At 38.1% G+C, this 21,569-nt stretch overlaps 1 protein-coding gene across 5 annotated transcripts in view; it reads right to left on the reverse strand.

Annotated features, from left to right (window-relative positions):
- Positions 1–21,569, reverse strand: part of Thw (chitin-binding domain protein thawb) — a 52,978-nt gene that overhangs the window by 20,633 nt on the left and 10,776 nt on the right. For 3 of the 5 annotated variants that reach the window (XM_077402265.1, XM_077402264.1, XM_077402261.1), the window contains exon 1: positions 17,655–17,783. The exons of the other annotated variants lie outside the window; for them this stretch is intronic. The gene's annotated coding sequence lies outside the window, so the exon portion shown is untranslated. Of the gene's footprint in view, positions 1–17,654; positions 17,784–21,569 lie in introns of those variants that run through there. 5 annotated transcript variants of the gene reach the window in all.

The raw sequence follows: 21,569 nt of genomic DNA on the forward strand, positions 1-21,569 counted from the left end.
GGAGAGTCCATTTGTCGCAGTCACGACTGCGAGCGGACCGTCATTAGGGGCGGACTGGAATTTCGGATTATCCGCGACTTCACGAGCGCTCGATTATTATTTTAATTCGCCTGCGGCTCGCAGTCGCTCCGGGCGAATCGACGCCGTACTTTCAGCGCCGCGCTTATAAGCGCTTATAAACGTTTTAATTGCGTTGCTCATTGTCGGCGACGTTCGGTACCGGCGGCGTATAATCTCTGCGAGTTCGAAGTTTTACACTGTAGCCACGGGGGGGAAATTGTCATGATAATGGAAACGCCGCACAATTGGCATAGAGCACATTTTCTGCGATATCGAGAATTAAACACGTCGAAAGTTACACCAGTTTTCATCTTCGTTCTGGGTCGGAGGAGTCGCGAAGATTGCGTTCACCTTCCCTGCGCCACGGCGAGAGAGAGAGAAAGAAAGCGAGATTCCTAACTTTGGTGAACGATTCGATCTCCGGTTATCGGAGAACATTGAGACGAATATCCACGAATAGACGGGAAAGTGCAACGTTCGATGCTCTGTCTCGGCTTACGAGCTGCAGCTTCGTCGCTCATTAATGGAGCGCTCGATGTATTGCGCATACAACGCGCAGATATTGTAGATGCATATGAATGCAAATGTCTCGGAAATCATACACTTTCTCTTGAGAAAAAAATTTTCTTGAAAATATTGAAAAAATAATGGCGTTTGTTTCAACGTTGAAGCGTGAATTCTATTCAAGATACATTTAATAAACAATAAAAAGATGTTTTACATAAATAACGTACAAAACCTTTATCAAATTTAAATACAAAATTATTAAACGTTGAAAATTAAATAACTATATAATTATGTATTAAATGTATTCTTTAAATTAATGCCACAATTGAGATATATATGTAGAAAAGAAAACAGACGTACACAAATTAAATTTATCGTAGTTAGATTCACATGCAACTATATCTCTTCCAAAAAAGTGTCAGACTTTTAAAAAAATTTTAAACTTCACGAAACTTAAAAACTTTACATTTATTGCTATTTCCTCACCTCTCCATAAAAAATGGAATATGCGCATATTGATTTGTAATTGGAACAAGTGGTTCCTATACAGTTAATAGGCGAAATTGTGTACATGTCGAAATTTCGATATTGATGTTCCAATACAAGCTAATACGCGATATGGATGTACACGCTCTGACTAGTATAGATTTTTTCGATAAACCAAATAATGTCACTGTTTTTTCAAATTAATCGTTTCGGTCTAACGATCAACTGAAATTGATGCAATCGAATATTTTCTGGTCTCTATAAACACGTAAAGTATACGAAACATTAATTGGCAGTACACAATAAATATTATACCTGCCATCATGTTTTTACTTTTTGATGAAAAACAGTTTATCGTAAATTAACAGTACCTACAGAAATATTCGCTGTTACGTATAGCATATTCGACGTAAAAACATGAAAAAATTTCTGTTAGCTTAAAAAGTTTACTATAAAAATAAATAGTGTTGAGCAAATTTTTTTAAATCTTAATTTTAAATTTAAAATTGAGCGAGAAATTACATTTCGTGGTTTCGAAGCAGCGGCCCGTAATCGCATTTAACACCTGTCTAATAAGTAATGCTGCGTACGCGGAGAGTCGCCGTGGTTAATTAGAAACTTAGAAAGTAATGACGCGGATGAGATAATTGTTACGTCGCCGGGTTTCCGCGTGGCGTTACTTTCAAGCGTCTTCCTTTTCTTTGTCGCGGCACATTTCTCCCGTGTTTACGAGGTTACACTTCAGTTCGTCCATGCGTTTCTCCAACGCGATGCACTCGCTCGCTTATCGTCGTCATCTGGTCTTCCGCGCGCTGAATAGCGATTGGGAAAGAATACCGGCAGGTCAGTCTCCCGCACTTTTATTTTTACACCGCCTTTCCCGTGATAACTCGCTTTACGGTTCTATTGAAGCACATACTTAATAACTTACAGTGACTCGAAAAAGAAATGATTAATTAAACAGAACGTTACAAAACAGCGAGATAAAATTGGTAATTCTAACTAAATAAACAAGTTGTATTTGCATGTTGGTGTATCGGTTAACAATATTAATGAGACCAATATCAGTGAATTTCATAATTTAATTAAAGCAATAAGGAATGGTAATCGCTCCTTTATTAGAACTAATTGCAGAGCTCGCGATTACGGCGGCGAAGATTAGACTTTATGTGTATGATTGCTAAAACAGTCTACTTTCATTGTTATATATATATATATATATATATATATATATATATAAGATACAGAAACTGGTAAATATATAAAAAGAAAAATGCAAACAAATAAAAGTGACAAAAGTCACAAAAATAACTTGTTTCTTTCTTAGCGAAACTTGTATCCGCATGCAAAATAATTTTAATTTATCGTTGCAACTAATCTAAAATTTTATTAACTTTAAAGATTGTAAATCGCTATCGATTATTTATGAAAAAATAAATGTCTGAGAAAAATGATGCAAAGATACTATATATATCGGTCTGTTTTCAATAAATACAAGCTCTTTTTGTCGGAGGGGAACGCTCGATCCCACAGAGAAGTTAATCGATACAATATAAGTGATCGATTACCTTCCTGCATGATGCACACCGATAAAAAAGAAGCGACCAGACGAGGATGGCGGCGCGCGTGCAAGCAACCGTGAAAAGGACGAGGCTAGGCGTCAGGTCGGCAGTTTTTCGCAATCAGCGCGGGTGATTACTTCCTTTATGCCTCCTCACCGGAGGACCGGCACGAAACAACCGAAGAAGAAGCCGCGCACTGCCGCGGCGTTTTCTTCACTGGGATCGGCATGGCATTTCGTCGTTCGAAAGAAAATAATCGCGCGCGCGCGCAAGCCTTAAGCGATCCCCCGTTCAAGGCAATAAGGCATTATTCGCGCGGTGTAGCGCCGAATTTTACAAGCGCACCGTGTAATTCGCGTGTCGCGAATCCAGCGGGGCGACGTCAATTTCACAGATCGATACCCGGGGTCCGTCTCGTGTGATTATGACATGGCGAAAGGTCAGCGATCGGTCGGGCCGAAATCACCTGAACTAACAACAACGACCACGAGTCACGATGGGATCCGAAGATCCTTGCACCTCTCGTTCCGTAATCACCGGCTCGCTTTCGTAACCGTTGCTGTTATGTTACCGCGCTACCGGTCACCGTAATTGGGATTCGCGGACCTTCTGCCATCGCTTACGATCTGCTTAAACCTGTAATCGTAACAGTATTTTAATTCCATCATATCGGTAGCTCTCTCTCCTCCTCCTCCTCCTCCTCGCTCTCTCTCTCTCTTTTTCTCTCTCTCTCTTTATCTTTACCTCGACGCCGTTTCACTAATGGATTGTGATCGGTAGCTAGCACTACTGACGGAGACGTATCGTGCTGGGAGCCATTCTATTACCGATGTTATTAGCCCAGATGTCGTGAGCTTGCCATGAAACTACGTGCATGTAGCTAGAATTTGAGATATGTCATACCTACTACCGGCTGCATTAATATTAATTAGCGCTAAATAATAGCTAAACAAGATAGCAAAGATCAAAGTTTGATTATTTCTTATCACGTTATTTAATAATTTACATACTTCCAAGACTGTGTAAAATTTAAAATATATTTTTCTAAATACTATTTTACATTTTATATTGTAGAACTAGAAAATATTTACGAGAAATTGTTAAAATTGATATTAAGTGAAATGTTTTAATAATCATTTTTTAAGAAATAATAATGTATCTAACATTTTAATACGTACACACGTAGAAACTTCTGCGGTTTACTATTGCGGTTTACGGAACAGTTAACTTTTTGGAGAAATATTTAGCTGTTGGAAATATTTATAGGCTTTTGGCATCCATTTGACACCGACTGAGACGTTTTCAAATATTAATTCAAAAGCTTTTCCGTAAAAAATTTAAATAACTGCAGATTATCGTGTTTATTATTAAAAGCCAGGTACCTAAGGTTTACTCTGAAATAGTTAAAAAATTCATCAAGTTGTTTAAATTCTGTCTTCGTACCGTATAATTATGTTATTACGGCAAAGTTTTGCTCGAGCAAGATAACAAAAATGGAGTTGTATACTTGAAATTTTAATAATAAGACTAGTTTTGCTTTAAATACGTGACATAATGATATTCTAAACGATCCTATAAAGTACCTCCCAACAAGACATATCTTATAATATCTCTCGTAAATCAATCAATCGAAGTAACATCGTCGCTATGCTGTATAGATAATCAAAGAGTACGATGCCTGTTGAACGACTCAAGAGATGCCATGAGATGATCAAACCCGATACAACAGTCGAAACACAGAATGCCGAAATAACACCGATGTAAACTGTGTCGAGCAACTTGTTTAGAATCGATACCGACCATGTTGCATCTTGATTCGCATATCTAAACACGCATCCACACAGGAATGCATGTACAGATTGCCATCAAAGACACCTGAATCTACGTTCAAATACTAGTATCTAATGTAAAACACCAGCAAATAGAAGCTGTTTACATGCCTAAACAGATACACGATGTAAATATCTACGCCACTGGTCAGTTGTGTGATTTTGAGTATTCGAATTCAGAAATGGAAACGAAAAATTTATGCTAAAGCCCCTAATTACACAAGAATAATTAATATTAAAGATTGCAAAATTACGATAAATAATGACATTGGATAAAATTTCAGCTAATTTCAATTAAAATCATCAACTTCCTTGAATTATTGATTAGCTCAAGATATTAATTTAGTAAATCGAGGTGTATTATAATCAATTATTATGGATTTCACATTTTTTATTCATATAAGTTCGAGCCGACGCAATTGACGTTTACGCATGATCGTCCCAGAGTTAATGAAGCATTCCGGAATGTTTCATTAACTTCTGTCTCCGACTGGCCAGGATTCTTGTCAACGAACCGCTTTCCCGTTCTTCAGCGCGAGAAACGGTCTCCCCCTCCCCCTCCCCCGATTCCCTCCGCCCTTTCTCCGCGGCTCTCTTTCTCAGATCGCCGGATCAATCGGTGACGAAACGAGGTCTTCAAACAAGTAGAGTACCAGGCGAATCCCCCCCCCCCCTCGTGCAGTCAATTCGGTGTGGGAGAAAGGAAGAGAGCGTTGCCCAAGCAGCACACCGCGCGATACGTGGAACAGGAACGTAATTATTATCGCCGGGTTACGTATTCGGATGTTCTTCCGCTCGTCGAATCTTCTCACATACTACACCACGCGCATAGACGCGCTCGGAACAATGGCTTGGCCTCAGAAGCGATTCCCATATTATGCAAATACCAGCGCTCTCCCTGCTCCGTCGGCTGCGCCACGTCCCGCCTCGCCTCGTCTCTCGTCTCTCCTCGTCCTCTCCTCAACAGGAGGATAGGATAGTTATGTTGATTCGGAACAGCCGTCGAGCACAATAATTATGGGCAATTGGTTTTACGAACGCGTCAAAATATTTAATTTCTCAACCGCCAGAGAAAAAACTTTCCTCCGCGTCTACAGTTTTCTTCGAAAATCTTTAAAACGAAGAAACTTTGAATTACGTACATATTTAAAGAATAGCGCGTTGCATTGTTTATGCTGAACAAAGTACAAAATTGCGGCGCAAAGATTGTAAATGTTCACATTTGTTTCATAAAAGTTGTACGCGATGCATCATTTTCATGGTAATATAAATTTTAATATAAATTTTAATACCGCGATTCAATCAAATGGCCATTTCTGTCAATCAACTCTGAAATTTTAAAATACGTTCGTACCAAATTGCAATTTTCTCGTGTGAAAAAATATCATAATTATGAGAAAATTCCTCTCGTTTTCCATCTCCTCCAGCTCTGCGTTCGTTTTTCGTCCTTTGCTGACTGCACAAATGCAGAAATAAAATATTCACAGCCACTGCAATCCGGTTTCGTGACTGCCGTTTATCCGTTATTCCAGTATTGAACACTTTTATACGCGATCTAAATTTATCATCGTTTGAATGCGGGTGATAACTAAAAGTGCTTTACTTTTCACTGGATTTTTCCTAACAAGTTGCATCAACAAAAAGAAATATTAGCGCTACTGCATATGAATGCGAACGTTTTACCTGTCCCACGTGTCGCAAAATTTTTGGAATGCGCGTATTGTCGTATACCATCGCGGTTTCAACGAGCGCCATTCACGCGAGTCTATAAGGTCGTTGTTTTTCAAACTGCCAATTTTCACTCTCAGGGGGTATTACATTTTCTCATATTGAGTCACTGTGTCGCAAGCTGCGGAGGACTCGTGTAATCTCATGTTTTGAATTAAGGGAAATGACGCAATCGCCAGTAAGGAAAGTGGAAGGCCGCGCCACAAAATTTTTCGAAATACCAAGTCTTACCAAGAAATTATATGAAAGTTTCGCCTTCGGAGAAAAATTCGCATCAGTGGATCAGAAAGACAGATAATGCGAGAAGCTATTATTCGGTCGTCGGTGAGATCTCAGTTTTCTCCTTCCTCGAGAGGGATCGCTGCATCTCGGTAACGAGATAAGGCTTTTGGATAATCTCATAATTACAATTGCGATACCAAATATCGCAGAAATGAGCAATTAATGAAGATAAGCACATGGCGAATAAAATAGTACGTTGAAAAATTAGAACGAATTGTACATAATTGTTAGGGTTAAATCTGTTTTGACGATCGCATTGCACGTTTTTAATTCGTAGCAAAATATTTCATGCTTGTTTCAACAGCTTATTCTCGCGTTTCAGCATTTTTGAATGAAATCTAAGATATAAGATAAAAATTGTAACATATTTCTTCGGGATTATACATTTTTAATGTAAATAATAGATTAGTAAAAGTTGCAAATCATCGATGTAAATTTAAAGGATACGATGCTTTAACTGTAATTCGATGCAGTGATTCTATTCTCACTCACTTCTGTTTCACGCTCCATTTAGCACTAAATGTAAATGTCCGATTTCGAGTTTTATCCGTACGCCAAATGTTCGTGTCAACACGATTGACACGAGATAAAATCGTCACATTTGTCACTAAATTTTACATTTCGGGAGCAGTAAACCAAAGATTCACTGACTGCTATTGCATTTCCGTCTCTACCTAGCGTTGCATTTAGCGCTACATGTAACTCCCCGATTTCGAGTGTTATTTGTCTAGCCTACGAGAGGCAATGCTTAAATGACAGTACGAGATGGGAAACAGCCGCATTTAGCATGCGGCGAGGATACGAGGGCCAAAGTTTAGTCCCGTGACCCAATTTGTCGCCGCACGTTTTGCAACGTCGGTCGCTTTCCACACGAGATAACAAAATTAATGACTAATTGGTTGACTAGTTGCAAAAATAGTTACATCGTTTTAATGACGGCGTGCAATTATGTCCAATCGATTCGATTGACGTCTAATTAAATTTATCTGACAGCTGATTGGAATAACGCGGTTAAAATTACTGGCCCTTCCCTTATCTGGGAAAACGCACGATTGTAATATAATAGTATCATCGTGGCGCTTGGCTTCGCACTCGCGTGGCGTGTAACGAAGCGCACATGTGCCGTTGATCTGGCGCAAACAAGGAGGAACGGTAACGCGAAACGCGTTCAACATGCGGCAGATACGTACCATAATCGCATATAATGATACGGTCTTCCCGCTTTCTCGGTGAAATAAAAGACTTTCTTTCCCACGCGTTCGCCTCGAAAAATCCCCCGATGCACTCTAATCATCTGCCGCGAGTTTCAGCGCGCGCGCGTCGCGGCAGCGATATCGCCCGAGGATTTTGTTCTGTTCGCACACCACATAACTTCGCGGGATCTCTCGTTTACTCCTTTCAGCGCCACTGGCTGCAATTCTCTCTACTCTCCATATTCACTTTTGACATGTTGCCTATATATATCGATAACGTATCTGTCACGATTAAAATCGTCACCATATGTGCTGACGTAACGATTATCATTAATGCCATTTGCTTAGAAATTTTTTAAGTTATACTAAATAAATTTGTTAAAATTATAATAATATAATTACTTGTTTGTTTATTTAATAATGACAAAATGTATTTACGTTCTAGCATTGAAATAATATATTCTAATTTATTTACAAGCTCCGCGCAAATTCCCGGTTTGATAAATAAACCACAAAACGCACACAATTGTTAATAATTATGTAAATGTAAAAAAATTGTAAATAGACTTCACACGTCCGCTGAATAATTTAATAAATATGTCGTAAAAAACTATCATTAACTTATAAATCCGTCGGTTATATAATAGTTTAATAACTATGAATTATTACATCACGATAATATTTTTCCGACATATTGTACATATTTTATAATAAGATCGAAATTGTCGTCTGTTTTATGGTTAATTAAACGTAAAAATCCATAATAATAGGACGATGGAGAGCTCCGGGAAATCTCGAACCAACAGCGATTTCCTTTTAGCACACCCCGCTATTCACGATGTATAACTCCAGGGAGCGAGCTTTTTTGCCTCTTTTAAAGTTTAACAATAAATTAACCATTATAAAACTGCGCAAACAAGAGCAATTCAGGAAAGAAAGTTTTCCACTTTAGAAAAGTATTTTTCGAAAGGTTTTTCTAAAATTACGGTCGCCAAAAACTCCGTACTAATTGTCATTTACTTTTAAACTTCCACATTTTACTACCACTTTCGCGTAATTTGGTATCATGGATTGAAATCGTGCTTAGAAAGAAGTAAGAGCCTTCTCTCTTGGAGAATCGATTTTGAATTAATTAAAGGGCTGTTGACGTGTATGGAAAAGGACGCGCCGTGGGTCATCAAGGACATCCCGTATAACGAGGAGAAAATATTTCGCAACTAATTTGCATTCTAATATCCCCGACGAAAATCTAATTCGAGTCTTAATTTATTAACGTCCCATTAGTTATCTCTTAACTCTTTGTGCTTAACTCTTTCATTTATCGTTAACAATAAAGCTGAAAATTTAGTTTCAGATTTTTGTTTTCTCTGGAGTTTTTACACAATAACGAATCCTTAGATCTTGTAATTACCGGAGATCTCTCCAATTATTGGAAAGTCAATCATATCTCAATATTATATTTGTTCCTAAGATTGAAATTATTCCTTTCCTTCGACGTGCACGTTTCTAGGACATTTTGTGACGGTTTAATGTTCAGGTCGAGTGCTGTCTTACGCGAGTTATACTACATCGTGTGTTTAATTAATGTGACAGCAGCCTGGAGGACTCTCGGGCACAACGAGAACGAGTTTCACGTTTCCGATAGTCGCTGCTCAGGAGGGAAGTCCGATGTCGGAACAAAGGCAACCAGATAACGAAGCAAAGCTAGGCATCTTAACTTAGAACGCATACGTACGTACCTCCTTCCTTCTTTGTAATGCTAATTCGATAATTATTTCAACAGGATTAGCTGAGAGAGAGCGGAGGAGTACAAGTATGAGGAAAGAAACACGTGCATCGAAAAATCGGTAGCGTTTGTTCAAAGTAAATGAATAATCTTCAAACGGCCGGCCGATTTGGAGATTTTATGCGTACTGAATATTTCCATTCACTTTGTCGAATAAAATATCATTCTATCTTTTGAAAATTGACGCACGTCAATCTGTACGAAAGGTACACTCCATAAAGCGCACCACTATGTTACAAATATTTAAATAATACGCTTCATATAAAATCGTTTTTCCGTCCGCAAAACCTCGATCAAAAATTTCAACGTCAAATTACTCTTCAAACTTAAAATCTTATTAAAAAACCAGCTATAGGCCAATTGAAATTAATTTTAAAAAATCACCGTTGACAACAAGCCAAGTTCTTAATTAATGAATTTTACAAAAACATAATGAGAGAGATATGTCAATGCCGTTGCAATCGATATAATTTAACAGAAATTTACGCCGCGGAACTGTTACGGAATTAATGTACTGATCAAATTTATTTCCAAGCACCGCAAATTTCCGGTTTGATAAATAAATAACGTAAATGAAATATATATACTCTGTCGTGATCCGATCCATATACGCTCTCTTCGTGATCCGGAGAATACGCATTTCATCGCCACGACAAACCTCAAAATTTCGCGATTCAGAATTGCGATGTATTTTCGCGATGACGTTTATCGTCGAACTTTTCGAATTCGAGGTAAAAAATTGCACGTAAAGTTTGTTTGTCAGCAAAGTACAGGGTAAGTGCGGTGCAACATGCCGCGGGGTATAATATCGATATCGATATGGTCGCACGCGCGACATCGAATCGCGGCGGGGCGCAGAGCGTGCACGGATTCTATATAGCACGCTCTCTGCTGCTATATTAGATTGATATCTTGGAACATTCACCGATATACCTTCATCGGAACACAGATGTCGATCGATTCCGACTTTGGTCGTTGTACCGTCGTTCAACTATGTCGAATACGCGAGTCTCAAAGACCTCGAAAAAGTAATAACAGCGAACTTTTGTTTACAATTCCAATAATGCTTCTCCAATATATATATATATAGTTCCTCAATATTTTTTAATAAATAAAAGATCTTTAGTTTAATAAGCCGGATAAAATATGCAAATTGTCCCAACATTGCAACTCCTATTTTTAATTAAAGATTATACGGTAATTTTTAAATTTCAAACACATTTCAATAATAATATACATATTGAAATATTGTGGTAATTAAATATTGTAATAATTAAATTAAATTATTTAATTAATTAAAAAAATTTTTATTAAAATTTATTTGAAAATAGTAGAAAAACAATATTTTTAATATTTGTTGAACATATAAAGTTTCAATTTAATTTGTTTTAAAAATGAAAGACATTTGTTAACGATATATATATATATATATTCATTTAAAATATAATTGCATTATTTTTTAAAAACAAGATTTCTATATTATAAATATTATATTTAAGTATTTTACGCAAGATTAAAAACAACGCCGTTTAAGAAAAACTTTGGAGAATCCAATAATAAATCCGACACCTATTAAATTACATTGCTGGATAATTATTTTCAGTTATTTATCATCGTATATCAAACAGCAGGGCATATCACATTTTCGATATTCGCCGAAACTTTTGAGTTATCCGAAATATCAAGTATCTCCCGATTGAAATCGGAGTGGATTCGTACACCAGCGATAACGACGCCATTTTTCTTTCTAATTGTTCTCTCGAGACACGTCATATCGAACGCGTATATTTTTCAAACTTTGGAGAATACGTATACAAATATTGTATATATAGAAATATATTTACTTATATTGTGGGACGCACTCACGCACCCACACACAATTTAGTTATGAGATTTTCAATAATAATTTTTTATTAATATGTCCTACACACCCATACCGTTTCTGCAGTACTGTAAATGTACTTTTAGACAAGGATACATAGTGCACCAGCTGAAGTATAAATTTAGTGCTGCAGTTCATTTACGTCTTGCCTAATAGAGAGACGTTGATCTCCTGGTAACGTAGGAAAGGTCCTTAAGACAGCAATCGCTTTTGCAAAAGTGGAGTACTTAATATAAGTTAGATTTATGAATTTTGTTACGTATTTTATACACGCGTATATATGCAAAAATTTTAATAAATTCATTTCTTATGAACTTACTGTATTGCTTAATTAGTCTTTATATTAAGCTAGGAGATCGTAATTAAAAATGTTTCGTAAACTATAGAGCTGCAAATGGATGAAGAAGTTCGATATTGAATTGTGTTAATTTTGCTTTAGTAATATTTCAATTGAACGTTTCATCGCTAAGCAGCTGCTTGACGAAGTTAAAAAGGCATCCTGGAATAGTAGAGGAAACAATTAACGAATTTACTTGACCTAGACGCTCAATCCATTATTAGAAATATAACAAATACTTGATATGTTTCACTATTTTTTACACACGATTACGTAATGGAAAGAAAAAGACTTCGTCGTGCGGCATTATATTCGACGTCCACGTCAAAGTGATTACATTTTATCGATAATAGGATTTACGTTAACCGCGCGACTCGTCCGCGGGAGTGGCAGCAGGGACCGCTTTGATGTGGAAACCGGTCGGACGCTGCCAGTAGTATAGCCAGAAACCAGGCGTCCGGCAGCGATCGTTTATCGCATTAGTGGACGGTCCACGGTTCCGCGCGCGGTACCTTCGGCAAATTGGGAATTACGGCAATATCGAAACTTCGATATAGCCCCGCCGATCCCCAGCTCGGAGTCATTTCCCAGTTCAGTTTAAGTATGAACGCAACATGCAGTCAAAGGTAATGCAAATCCATCGCGATATTATTTTTTCGTAGAGGAAATTTCTAAAAAGGCGAGCGATTAATACGTCGCGAATGTTTATCCGTGTGATTTATTTCAATTCAACACTAAATTAACGTGGAACACAAATGCATACGACATGTTTCTGTTCGTTGTCGCGATGACACGAAATAATTTGAAAAAAGCAAGAAAGTCGCTGCATTATATGCACACGTACTCATACAGTTATAATACAGAAAACGTCAATCTTTTTTTTGGTAAATACCAAAAATGCCGTAATTATCAGTCTAGCAAAAAAAGAGCTGTTAAATAAATCTCTCTCGCGTCTACGAACCATGTACCACCGTTATTCTGTCGCAAAACGAGCTTAATGCGCCGCGTAATGCTGAACAAGAGCATTTACATTGCGCGCGATTAACGTCACTCGGTGAAGGCGAATTATGCGCGTTGCGCAAAAGCACACGCTCCGAAATGCATTGAACCTCGATATGACCCGAGAGCTCGTCATTTTACGTCGCGGCCCGAATTAATATCCATCTATTACATATTAAATTACATCAAACACGCGTTTGTGATTATCGCGTTTGTGATTGGGCCGTCGTATCGCGGTCATAATGTCACAACATTACGTTGATATCGTTAGCCCTGAAATTGAAAGGACGCTCATGGGAGGAAAAATTGCTGTACCCGGCGCAAAGAGAAATTATTAAATTGCGAAATAATCCCTGTTTTGTCATGCGATATTTTGTTGTCGTTGAAAAACTTTCTATCGTCATAATATGCAGATTGTGTTTATCGTCAGATTTGTCATTTTCGGAACTCGAATTTCTCGTATCGCGATACAATTTCACGTTGAAACAAAATCCAATAAAATAATAAATTAGCAATTTACCCCCCACACACACACACACACACACACACATATCGTGTATCATTTGTATCGTATACGATATAAATACACGAATTTTATCATCAACGTTGTGAACATTCGACAAATTTATTTTCTTATTGATCACATTAATCGTAATTCTGAATAATTACTTCTCGCTATTCTGATATCTTAAATAGCCGATTTGACATTGAATCACTTTGCTTTACGACTTACGACTTTTAGGATTTGTGGTTTTCGTAGATATCATGCACACACGCGTTTCGGAACTAAGATACAATCGACTTCAGAACTAATCACAATAATCCGGATGTAATTTGGCGCCCGCCATGCTGGTAGCGAGTGAGATTCCCGCCAAGATCAATCAGAGATAATAATTGGAAACTTGACTTGTACCAAATGATGACAATCATAAAGACGAATGGAGGCAACAATGTTACACATAAATGATATCAAATGTATTCAGTGACATTTCTGCATATGCGTTTGTGTGTGTGTGTGTATGTGTGCAGCAATTAAGTTTTTGATTTAATGCAAAACAACATACAAATCTATGTCTACGCTCTTGTATAAGAATAATAACACCCTTGCTCTTGATCTTTGTAATTCTGTAACTCTCTCTATATAAATAATAAGTTCCTTAAACAGCGTTAAGCAAGTGCGAGATCTGGGCAGAGATATGTAAGTAAAACTACATAATTACAAAAGTGGAACATTCTGCACCTTAACGAAATGAGATAAATTGCATCTTAAAGCCGGAGTACACGAGGTACATTCTGTACATGCCATTATCTTAATACTTGTTTTAGTAACAAGGAAGAATTGACTAAGATTAGCGGTAGAATATAGCAGAAAAGATGGACACTATTTTACGTTTCATGAAATCCATTCAATATTTATCAAAGCCAGCTTAGATGTGATGTAACAAGCTTGAAATAATTCACAGTTCCGTACACACAGAGAGTTCGACTGTTTAATAAAATTCTCCATCGAACGAAAACTTCAAGCGGATCGTGCCAACGAAGCGAAATACCTTCGAGTGGATCCTTTTTAGAGAGAAATGGAAACGACCGAATACCAAATGCCGCGTGCAAGAATTAACGGAGGATGAAGAAATTTTATTGCTTTATTAACACACGAACAATGTTTCATTGCTTCCCTCTCGCGAGAGAAGCTCTCGCGCGCCCAGAAGCTCGAGTGTGCCATGCGACGTGTTACACACTCGCGTGTATAATTACACCGATGTTGGCCACACAGCGTGAGACTCTTTTGCGCCACGTTTTTTTCAGACCGAGACAAAACGAAAAGAGAGGGAATAGGGAGAAACGGAGAGCGCGAGACAGGAGCGAGATTTCCACAGGCCACTTCGCGTGCCTGTGGAAGTTCGCGTGCAAAAATGGGTCAGGCACACATTTCGTTATGACGTATTGCTTAACGATCCACCGCTTTGTCCGACATCGCATTCTGCGCTCCTCATTCACCTAACTGGCAAGCGCAGATTAATTAGCTAGAGACAAGATTAATTAATTATGGCGACCTCAACGAGTTCGACCTAGGAACATCCCGCTTTACTGTCGTCGTGTTCGACATCGAGTCGAGCAAGAAGTTAGTTCTCATGACCAAAGACTCCACTCTAATTAGATTTACACGTATGTTAATTAATTTACAAGCATAACGGAGTTTTGCTGTACATTATTATTTATTACATAAACTTTATAAAACAAATAATAACGTCATTCGTTGTACCATTAACCGCCTCACCATTTACTTGTTAAATACAATTAATGGCGTCTTCAATATTAATATAAAATACAAAAGTGTATACTATATAACGTCGTAAAAGAAATAAAGACATTTTAGCTAAGCATTTTTGAATTTGATGTCGGCAATATTGAATATAGAGCTCGTTTCCCCTCTTACCAAGAAGTTAAGGACTTTCAGAAGGATCTCGTCGGCACGATAGGGCAAATTGGGTCTACTCTGTCCGCATGTAAGAACCTCCTAATGGAATGAAATTTGCCTGACATCGCGCAACTATCTTTCAAGTTATTCTAGAGCGCGTTACCTATTTCTGTCTGTTAAAGTACAGACGACAAAGGGTTAATTTATATCATTTAAATGGGAAAAAAAATAATTAATAATTTTTATAATATAATTATATAGTAACCGTTTTTATATATTAATTACAGACATAATTAAACTAAAATAAAATAAAGTAATTAGTAGAAAAGATTATACCTACAAAACACAATTTGTAAATTTTACTAATTTGCTAATGTAAATCGAATGAGAAAATTAATAGACAATAAGCGCAAGGATATAGTATATCAAAAGGAACATTGGTACTCAACTTAAGTACGAAGTTTGACAGCAAAGCGAAAACTAAAGGCTTCAGCGGCCAGGATCTGTCAGTCTGCTCGCGCGATAATGGAGCAGCGAAATTTCCTTTATACATCGCACGGGTACCTTTCAGTAAATAATTCCACCGAGTTGACTGTATGCTGTATGTCGACGACGGATAATGATACTCCGGGAACCTAGTATCATTGATACCACGACATCTCACATTGCGAATGCTTCGCGGATCTTCAATCTTTGTTTGCGATACCTACGCCGCAAATATTCCATATCCATAGTTTTGCACGACGAACGAGAGAGGAAGATCGGGGTGTGCCTGATATTCTCTTATATATCACATACTGCACAACGGCGGATGTTGAACGTTACAAATAATACAAATGCCTGACATATCAGAGCTGTTTCTCTAAACTAATCCCTTGATACATTTTGGAATTTAACGTGATATCTTGAGCGTACCGTATATTATTGTTTTAATAACTCACATGACTTCCGAGATATGTACTTGAATTTTGAGTTTGTTCTATCTATGTTGAAAACTGTGCGCCGAATTAAAGTTCGTAGAAATGTAGAAAATTCAAGTAATTCATTTACCTCCCTTTTTTATTACCCTTAACAATATTGCAAACGTTAACGACGGGAAATAATCCGCCGAAAACAAACGAGAAATTATATTGCATGCGGCAAATACTTTTCATGACGTCGGACCCGGGTGGTCGCGCTATTTAAATGCACGCTTGAAAAACTGCGCCTTTCCTGGTGTCGACGAGAATAATAAAAATGGTTGCATGAACGCGGGGCAACGCGACGCGTGGAAACGCGCCAAAGTTTGTTCGATTCAACGGCAACCCCCTGATGCGTTTATAACCCTCGGGGACGGTAGAAGCCTCGGGTAAAACATAACGACATTAAGTGGTGAAATGTTGGAAACAAGCTCGATGAAATTATTTTAAATTTCCATTGAAAATTTGATTTATACAATGTAGTTGCTAATTACTAAAAAATCGTATACGTATACAATAAAAATTTTTACAAGATCCATTTATGTATTTTCTATTTGCATTCGTATTTTCGATTTTATATGCACGGTCCATAATTTTATTTGTAAATAAATAATTGTATATATATAAATAAAGTCTATCTTTATTGCATAAGATAATATAATGCCAAATTTCTACCTTATTGGACTAAATTAATAATAAAACAAGCCGCATAACTGAACAAGCCTGAAGTGTATACTTCACGCAGATTTCGCAAATACGTGTATTTCGCTGACGGCAAAATGCCAAAAATGCGATTTATTTGAGTTAAGAGAATTACTCGTTAAATATCTCTTTCTTGTAAAATAATGCTCCATCGATCCGCGTCAACGCGCGTTACATCTCCGGCTCCAAAAATGCCCCAGCCCGACGATGACCCTTTAGCCAGACGCGTCGGAAAATTCTCGTACCTAATGCGCTTTTAAATTTCGGTTGAATTTACTACTGCATTTTTGCGCGAGTGCGGTATTTACAAGCGTAATCAGCTGTTTCGAGCGCGAAATCCTCTTTCCGATATAAGTGATGTTTAGACTTTAAAGAGAGGAAAGCACTTTTTAAGCTAAACAACGACAAAGAGCAAACTGGTAGATCGATAAAACATTTAAACGAGAAATCGTAATTTTATCTGCGTTTAAAGGCACGCATAATATAGAGTGTCGAGATAACAACTTCGTAACCCAAGATACATAAACTGAACCGAATAATTTTAAACGAAATTATTAGACGCTCTGTATAGAACTATTTTGTATCAGGCCAAATTTCAGTTCTCTGTGAGAACGCAAAATTGTTTTGCGTTTCGAATCCATTAAACAGAATGAGATTTTATCACCTAAATATTCTTTTTTTTTTCATACGTATAAATATGTAACATCTATATTGGTTATCTCAGTTATTATTAAAAAATTACATATTTATTCCAATTGGTTTAATTTTGATATTTCAAGAAAGATAGTTAATTAGTCTTAAACGTAGAAAGATGAAAAGATAGGAGAATAGACAAGTATAAATACTTGTCGCTTCTCAAATATCGTACTATCAATGACGCACGTATAGCTATTCACAAAACAACGTATACGACAACCTCGTACCTGGTGTTAAACCCCGCGTGCGCCCGCCGTAACAATCGCCGATGTGGCGAAAATACTATCCTGGATCCTCGGCTGCAGAGATCCTCTAAATCTCCAAAGTCGTGGTACACACGCGGTCGGCTCCGGGAAACGATACCGGAGCGAAGCGAGGGAAGCGTCGCACGCGCGCGAACGCCGCGGACGCGATTCTTATTCGCGTGAACAATCGGCAAGAAGAAAAGGGAGAGAAAGACAGAGAGAGAGAGAGAGAGAGAAAGAGAGAGAGAAAAAAGAGAAAAAGGAGAGGAAAAAAAGGGAAGAGTCAGCAGCGAACACAGCCGAGGCCGAAGGAACTTTGGAGCGAGCTCTCTCGTCGCGAGGGAGTCGCGGCACGATACTGACGGGTCGTCCGTGGGGCGCGCGGACCTCATGCCGCCAGGATCTCCATCCCCACCGATCCCGGCGGCGCGGCGCGGCGCCGATATTCAGGGCCGGTTGATCAACGGTGGATTGTCGCGATCCCGAGACGATCTCGTCTCCCGCGTAAAGGGCTGATTAATTGCTCGCGTACTCAACGTCCGGTACGCGCGCGGGTTAACGCGTAACCGCAAGAGCTATCGAATCGCCGCAAATGGAACGCCGTATCCAAAAAATTTTAATTTCACAGAAACGCCCCCAAGTTCGGATATCCAATATCCGAAAGTATCCAATAATTACCTATCACGTTAAAATGACAAGGTTCTTCTATGAAATACGTTTCAGGCTTTTTCCTTTGCGAAATGAACTCATTATTACGTCATACTTCCCGTTCTTAGATTTTTTTTCCGCCTTTCAACCGTTTAGCATCAACAGTTGATGTGAACAAACGTGAGCAACACACAGGCCTAAATGAAGTTAAGATGGAGAGAATTAAAAAAGTTGTGCGATTGTGTGGCGAAAAAAACTAGGCAATCTTTGGGACTGAACTAATAGAGAAAGCTGTGCGTGATCGCTCGAAAACATAGGCTTTGTTATGTAAACCACTTTCAAATAAGATAAGATAAATGATTTTGTACGTTGCTGCAAATAGAATTAATCACTTAATCTGCGTTAATTATAAAGATGTACGGATAACTTAAGACTTAAATGACCGTATAATTATTTAAGCAATATTGGAATTGCAAGGAATGGAAATGAATAGAAGCGAATTTAATGAAGGGGTATTGATTATATGGATGTCTATATAAGTGTAATTAGTGTCACATCACACAGTCATCGCGTTTATTTTCAATAATAAATTAGAAGCTAACCTTATATTATCAAGGAAATTAATTATGATTCAAATTGGCAATATCCTTATGTTTTATCCTCGATGGATTCTAAACAAATCATTTTTAATATATTCCATCGCGATATTCCATCGCAAAAAAGGAAAATCGTATTTGTAATTATGTCAAAATATACATAAAGTTCATTTTTTCAAACTTATCGAATTGTTCGAGTAATATCGATCAAAATTCTCATCAATGTTTTAAAGTTAAATAGATTCATCAATCAAAACCTTCTCAATCATTAAGATAATGTCTAACTTACCAGAACAATAATGCTAAGCCCGCGCGGTCACGCACGCATTACATCATGGAATTCTATCGTTTTCATGAATCGCGCTCGTTTGAAACTATATAATACGCTCATCTCATTTCGAAAACTACCCTCTGGCTTTTGCGAATTTAACGCGCGCGCAATGAAGATAACACCAAATATTTGAACGCAAGGTAAATGTTTATTCACCGATAAAACGCTGTCGTAATAGTTGGTCTTAGTATATATCTATCCTTACTATTACGTTCTTGCGGCTATATCCAGCTATAACGTTCCATTCAGGATGCGCGCGTTCTATTGCTATGAACTTTCGGTGTCACGACTCACTGATTCTTATCTGAGAGTCTTCTCCAGGATTGTGCCGTTTATTACGTATCGTCATTATTACGTACAAGAAGACTCAAACTCAGCTAGCTAATTTTCAATCGCGTTATTGACTACAGCAATAGAAACGGCGATTACGCAGTTTGTGAGTAAAAATATTTAGAAAGCGTAAATTGAATACTGAATTGAGTACTAAATTGAGTACTAAAACTTAAAACAAGAAATGTAAAATGTGAAATAACATTGTACGAAATAACTGATTTGCAATATCAAACAGAGGAAGATGAAGAAAGAAATTCCAGAGGCGGGAAGAGAAGAGATGAGAAACAAAAGTAAATTCCATTCTTTTCAATCTTCATTTTTCTCTTCGAGATCGAAAGCCTAATCTCACCAAATTGATCTTCACTGCTTTCTCCTTTTCTCATTATTACTCAGAGACATATTCAACTTCTTTAATTCACTAAGGATCTTTTATCCTCTTACGTCATCGGCTGATATTACAATGCGTTACAAAATAAGATAAAATCCTGAAGCATGGAAAAGTCGCGTAAAAAAAATTTCATCACCTCCAAATTCATCAGAGAGATACGCGACGTCTCTAAAGTCTAAAGATTGATGCAAATCTTACGAAACAGTTGATATACGATCTCGCGCATACCGGGCACTTTCTCTCGACCCGGCAAGTAATGTAGGCCGATATAAAAAGACTATAGCGTACGTTTCAATGTCAAGGCGTGGATAACTTCACCAGAAAGGCACCGAGAATCACATTCAACGATTCAATTAAAAATTAATAATCGTGTTTCTATTTCTTTCCCTTACTTTCCTCTTCCTCACACGCTGTCCTAATTCGAATGTTAATTCGTCATTTCGCTCCAGAAATTAAATATTAAAAATCCCAAGTTTGCAAACAAAAAGATGGTGAATCGGATCTTTTTTTTGGCCGGGAAGAGATCGTCTTCAGATACACCAAAGGATAATAGCGGAAGCGCGGCAAAGCCTCGAGGCGGTACAATGTATCATACGGCTAGATGCTTCGCGGAACGTTTTACGAATCGTCGTGAGGGTCACGACGTGTGCCATACCGTAGCCAGAAACGTAAAAGTAACCGCGCGGAGAGCGCAACTTTCGATCGTTTCTCGTGATGCGACGTACCGATAGCGCCATAGTAAGCACTACCTAGTGAATGACACGATCTCCCACGCCTCTCTATTCGTCTTCTCTCTGGCTGCGCACGAGGCGGAGAGGAAGTCTCGCGGCGAAGAGAGAGGTAACTTGCGGGCGCATCCTTTTACTGATGAGCGCGTCGCGCCAGTAAACTCACTTTCATCTGTGATATTAGCCGAGCCAAGGCGAGCGAAGGCGCAAGGCGATTCGCCTTTCGATTCGCGCGAGACACGATCGAGGCCTGCGAGCATCTATAAACGTCCTCGAACGGACGATTAATCAGTGAGGGTGTTTGATACCGATGCGAGCCAATATAGGAAAGAAATAAAATGCTATGTATCTTCCAAGCGCTGAGCGAAACGTTATTGCGACTTTCTGTACGACTATAATCCAAGATCAAGCAAAGTACTGCGTAATTTAAAATGAAAAAAGATTTTTTGCGGGAAATCTAATGGTAAATAATTACAGGAACGCGTTTCTTTCCTTCGCGAGAAATATTTTATTTTACACCGCGTGTCTCCGCGATGTATGTTACGCAAAGAAATGTTGTTCGTCAATGTTAAATTGTGTTAATCGCGAAATTGGAAAAAGAAATACGTTAGCTGATTGAACAAATAAAATTCCGCACTGTGAGCGTGCGAGCTGAATTCATTTGAAATTACTATTCGGTAGTTTAAGTGATTTATACGGTTCGATCCTGCGTTTAATGGTATTAAAGATACGCTTTTTCCTATTTTATTACGAGCTATTTAACGTGATTATGATCTGTGAACGACGGTGACGGAGAATATGAAAGACAATGTTTGCGCTTTAATCCTGTATTGTCCTCTTTTTTTCCGCGGTATATTGTACATGCAAACGAAA

This window comes from Temnothorax americanus, unplaced genomic scaffold (assembly GCF_048541705.1).
Source record: "Temnothorax americanus isolate GAGA-0224 unplaced genomic scaffold, ASM4854170v1 Scaffold15, whole genome shotgun sequence".
Classification (NCBI taxonomy): Eukaryota; Metazoa; Arthropoda; class Insecta; order Hymenoptera; family Formicidae; genus Temnothorax; species Temnothorax americanus.